The sequence below is a fragment of the Amblyomma maculatum genome, unplaced genomic scaffold (genome assembly GCF_055883805.1).
Source record: "Amblyomma maculatum isolate TAMU_Amacu unplaced genomic scaffold, ASM5588380v1 scaffold_13, whole genome shotgun sequence".
Taxonomy (NCBI): Eukaryota; Metazoa; Arthropoda; class Arachnida; order Ixodida; family Ixodidae; genus Amblyomma; species Amblyomma maculatum.
Genome location: NW_028146738.1, coordinates 37,981,301 through 37,987,300, shown reverse-complemented (window position 1 = coordinate 37,987,300; position 6,000 = coordinate 37,981,301).

Here is a 6,000-nt window from a genome sequence, read left to right as displayed (position 1 = left end):
CTCGGGTTGCGGATCGTGGTAAGGTGCAGGAATGTCGGCCGTGTAGCTGACCGGTTGTGGAGCGTGGTATGGTTCAGAAATGGCTGCCGCGTTGTTGACTGGATGTGACTCGTTGCATGGTGCAGACAGTGATAGGGCGTAGAGAATTTCATTGATCACTGCTTCCATGAGGGCCTCTGACGACTGAGCCTTTGTAGCCGTCATTCGCTGCAGCTCGTCAAGGACAATTTCTCTAATGATGTCTCGAAGAGTGGTCTTATCTGTTGCAGTCGTCGGGGCACAGCTGACAGGTCGGTTGTACTAGCGGCACCGGTCTTGGTGGGCTCGCTCTATGGCCGTAGCGTCCTTAACTAACTCACGGTTTTAGGTGGGTTGCGTAACAAGCCGGCAAACACCTGCCCTTTGACACCGTGCATGAGATGCCGTAGCTTTCTTGGCTCACTCATATTAGGGTCGGCACGGCGAAAAAGGCGAGCCATGTCTTCTGCAAACATAGCCACGCTCTCATTCGGCTTCTGGACGCGCACTGCAAGCAGGCGCAGCGCATTGTCTCGTCGATCAGTTCTCGCAAAAGTGTCTACTAGCTGGCGGCGGAAGTCATTTCATGTGGATAAGCTAGCTTCGTGATTTTCAAACCACGTTCTAGCATTATCCTGAAGGGGAAAATAAACATTTCAAAGCTTCTGGTCTGCGCTCCACTGATTGATCTTGTCCACTCGCTCGAACTGGTCAAGCCTGTCCTCTACATCTTCAAACGTTTCACAGCGAAAGCACTCTGGCACCTTGGTGTTCTGAATTGTCACCGCTAAAGGGTTGGGATGTGCCATGGCTTGGGAGCCCTGATGAACTTGGGCGTTTGAAGAGTCGCTCGGCAGATGGCTGTACTCCGGGGCTAGGCCTAAAAGGCGACGGCTAGCGCGATGGACAGGCGTGTTGATATTTGGGATCCGCTGTGGACTGCCGAAAGGAGTCTTATGCATACCCCAGCGCACTCCACCAGTGTCACGCCTCGATAGAACGCCAAGGAGGGCCTAAAGATAAGGCGGTTTGAATAGTCGATCTTGCGCTCCAGCTTTCTACTCTTCCAGGCTCGCGCTTGTGATCCCAGATGACTCTGGCGTCCACTTCTATGCGGCACTATATATATATATATATATATATATATAAATGACCTGCTTAATTGCCTCAAGTCTTCAAAGCTCGTATCATATGCCGATCAGAATACAATCTTCAATTCTACCAATTCCGTGTCGCCTGCAGTTAGCTATGACCAGAATCTCGCTCCTTTTCAAATTGCTGAAAAATTACTATGAATCAGAATAATAATTTCAAAATAGCCTTCCTTTTATTTACATCACGCCAGAAAACTATCGAATCAATCCACTCCCTCTCCCTTTTTTCGAATTTGCCGCATATCATTACAGCGGCGATCACTGCGTCGACTTGGGCATAAAATTGGATTCACATTTAAAATTTTCTTTGCATATTGCCCAAGTCATAATAAAACTGGCATATGGCATACGCATTCTAATCAGAGCACGAGAATTATTTTCGCATGCTACACTGGTACACTGATGTCTTCGCACTATTCCTTTATCCACTTCTGTATAATATATCTGGCATTGTTGCCTGAGAAACACCACATTCAATTTCTCTACAAACGATTCAAGACCACGCGCTTATACTAATTACTTATAGCTTCAACGATTCTAGAGCTAAGCATTTACTACATAACAATGGAATCCTGGCAGTCATAGAACTCATTAAATATAACCAATGCATATTATTTTGTAAGTTGCTACGTGCTTCTAGAAGCAATACGTGCTTCAAGTATCACGTATTCCACAAATTTTAATAAGGAATTATAACAAAACATGATTTGCAAGAAACAAAAATCGATTGCTTTCTTGAGTGTGAACAAATTTTGGGAAATGAACATTTAATTTCTCTGCTAGCATGGTCTGGAACGCGTTACCATCCATCATCAAACTGCTAAACAATGACAGATCTGGCTTCAAATTTAAAGGTTTCTTTTTATCTACAGAAAATGCCTATATTGGCTACGACTGTCGGTTATTAGCACGGCGTAGCACATACGTTTCGGGTTTCAGATGTTCAAAATCTGTACTGCTATGCCTTTTTGTACAAAAGGTTTATTACTGCTCGTTTCGGTGTTCAACCTATCTGCTCAGCTCGTTTTATTTAGCATAGTAATGTTATTTTGATTATCGATATATTTATCTTACTTTGAATCGTTGCTGCTTTGTACATCGATCTTGATATGTCATTTATAGAAGCTTCCGATACAGTCACTAACTCTGGGACCTCGTTCTATATGTACCGTATTTTCCAAAAGTAACCCGGCTGCAGGGTATCCTTGATCTATTTCAAAATGCAAAAAATGGTCTTAACGAATAGGCTTTTTTTCCGCACACGCGAATAACAACTTGGCATGTCCTGTAAAACGCTCAACTACAGGGATAAGGAACAACTCGGGCAGCCTGGTTACTTTTGGCAAAGACAGTACATGGTGTAATGTATGCTAACTTCGATATAATAAAAATCAAATTCAAATTAAACTATTTTGTCTATTTTTTAATGTGCATTTTTTTTTGCCTGATTCAGGCGTTTTGGGTTAATTGAGCCTCAAAATGTTCTATGCAGGTATTATACTGGGGGGCGCTAATGCTTTCTTGTATTTGTTTTCATTTACTGTAATTGAACCGCTAATGCTTTTTGAAAGAGATGAAAATGGGCAACATCATAATATCGTAACTGTTATGCAGCAAGTTGTATAAGTTTTCAGAGTTCTAGTGATACTGTCTGCATAAAACAATCAGCAACGAATAACATAGGGAACCAATGTTGTCATATTCAAGCCACTAGGAGGCTTGTTTGGTGTTACTATATACCTCAAAATCCTATTTGTGTTTATAAAAACACCTCTCCCTCTCGAAACTTCGCTTGTTACTTGTCTTTTCGGATGCCGTCTTCTTTTAGCGGCATTGCGATTTGTGTTCTGCTTGACCCTTTAGTCAAAGGAATATTGATGCAAGCCTGCAGCTCTATTTAATGGGCCCTTTGTCAGATTGATCCGATTGAGCATTTTGGCAGTGATGGAATTCTGTTGAATATAGGCTCTCTTCTTGTGTGTAGCTTATTTCATGCCGATGGATTGTTCTAGGCACGCCAACGTCTTCGAAAGGACCCTGGAGGAAGGCGGTGCATCCGGAATTTTTGGTAAGCCAGAACACTATGCACACCATGTTTTACTTGAAATTGCAGTCTCCGTGCAGGATTTTTTTTCTTTTTTTTTTTCTCACCACCCCCACTGTTCTAACTTGTTTAATGTTTAGTAAATATGAGGACACTGCGCAACGTCACTTTGTTGGTTTCTTGTTGGTTGCTTTTCTTATGCGCGTAGAATGAGTGGAATATTTTAAAAAATTGTGTTATTGTGTACATGAAAGGCAATGTTTATTTTTTAAAGGATTCTAGCGTCCTTGATCACTGTTTTTCCTCAGCGGGGTTTTGCTTCATGTGTGTAGGTTGCTTCGCGCCTTACGTGTTTGAAATATTTCTAAATTGGCGGTTTGCACGATTGCGCCATTCTTCGTAATGCAATCTTCAATGCACTTTTGTGAGCGCTGAGAGAGGTTTATTATGCTCAGAATCTATATTTTATTCCGTTTCGATAGTGTATATTAAAAAGTGCATATGTTTATTGGCCTTAAATATTAGATCTAGCCCTTTTTCTGGCAGGACGATTCTGCACTGAGCTTGACGTAAATTTTATTTTTCTTCCCTCTACATCCTGTCTTGGCGCTATACAGGAACAGTTTTCATATTCATGCTGCCCCGGATAGAGACAACCCTTACCTTTAAAATCGTCCCGTTCTAAATAGTGCCAATCGCTGATTTGCTTTATATAATACATGTTTTGTAGCCTGCTGAGCAGAGCTGCCCTTGTTTCTCCACGCTTCGTAATAAACTTACATCACGTATAATATGTTTCTGGTATAGCTTTGATCTCCCGGATTCCTGTAGAGCAGTTTGTTTTAGAGCAGCTTATCATTTCGGGAAGCTAGCTAACATTACTGTCTTCATTTCCATTTGAGCTTATTCTTACTCCGCATGTATTGGTGAGTGATGAAGCATGTCTTCCTTGTTCAACTGTAGTCCCAGAGCTTTGTTTACTGCTTTCACTCAAGAGAAAGTATTTTTTTTAAGCCTCAGATTGTTCGAACACTGAAGGTTCCTTAAGTGATATTGGTGTAGTTGCGTTCTTTAGAAAAATATGAAACATGGTACGTTTGTGCACCAGCAACTAAGACGTGATTGTAGTTTTCTTGCAAGTGATTTGTCAGCGATATTTCGAGGAGACGTTTCCAGGCAAGCCATACAGGCTCCCCGCCGTGTATGTATATACAACACCTGGACTTCGACTTCTAAAAATCATAGGCTGAAATGTTTTCTAGATGCTGTCTAATTATTTGTGTGGTTATTGCCTGTCATAATCAATTCTTGCTAAATTCCACTTGTTCCTTTTTTCTTTTTTTCTAAATAAAAGTCATTATTTTATTCTTGTGCTTTGTTCCTGACGAAATAGGCAATTTTCAGTTCATTCGTTCATTGTAATTAGGACATAAGGGCTTATAGACATCCAAACTGTTTAGTCTGTGCAATGTTTTTTTTTTTTCTTAACGCGATAACGTTGAAGGCATCGTTCAGTCAGTAGTCCTGCGTTGTCGAAGTTTTGAGCGAAAAATCACGGGCATGACAATGGCAGGTGGCATTTGACAGGCGACATGAACGGGAACTGGTTAGAAAGCGGATGGCATGGCTGACGTTGCCAAATCGAAGGATGAGATGACATTCCAACTTTCCAGGGGCTGCATTCCGCTCCGATCACGTCATAAAAACTGTCACAAACCTGTCAGCCAGAGCCCACTGCTATTGGTTGACAGGTCCGCCGGTCAGAGGCGACCAATTGTAGCGCGGCTAACCGATCGGTTTGTGAGAGATTTGTGATAGTTTGTGATGTGATTGGAGCGTAATTAGGCCCCAGATTCTTGGACGAGGATTCCAGTACGCTGCTTCTAGGCCGCGCAAGCACGTTCATATGGTCAAGTAAAGCAGGGCTTCATATGTGTCCATGTGGTGTGGTCATTAACATTACTGGGTAGCTCACAACTGCATTCTAATTAATTTGTGTTGTGCGAGATAACGGAGCACAAATTCAAAGGTTACATAATTAAGCAAGTTTCAAAGGGCATCTATGCGAATTTTCGTCCGCAAAAGCACCCGCTGGCGGCAGCCATTAATGCGATCGCAGCATACAAGTAAAGGAAGTGCTCAACGGTTTCCCCAATTTGTTCTCATTGCTTTTTCAGATTTTACTTTGTACATGATGAATAAGAGGGCGTAGACGAAACGTGGACACAGAAGAATACAACAAGACAAGCACCGTGAACAGCTTTCAACTAGCCCAACTTTCCATTCTGCTGATTTACTTTGTAATCTCTACCCATTGCTCCGACCATATCTTGTCTTAACGGGAATCACCGCTATTTTTCGAGTTATATATTTCAGGCTATCGTACTTCAAGTACTCGGTCTCTTCTTTTACTTGTATGAGAAATGTTTTACTGATAAAATATATGAAAATAGAGTACGTGGATGGCAAATAATTTTTATTGTTCAATGGCGCTAAATGATGCCGCAGTCGGAATGAGTATAACTTGGCACCGTGAAAATTTAGCCAGCATATTCCGGAACTAAAAAAAAAGAATGACTGCGAAACAGCGGCACTCTGTCGCGAAATATTTGGCCAAATCAGTGTCAGTTAACAAGTCAAAGTCATCTGTTCACTACTGCAATGGAAGACAGAACTGTAAAATATATAATGCCTAGAGAGGTGTGTCACAATGAAACTTTATGACAATTCCTAGTACTTTGTTCTGGCCTACTTATTTAAGAGCAGTCAGCATCGACGACTCCT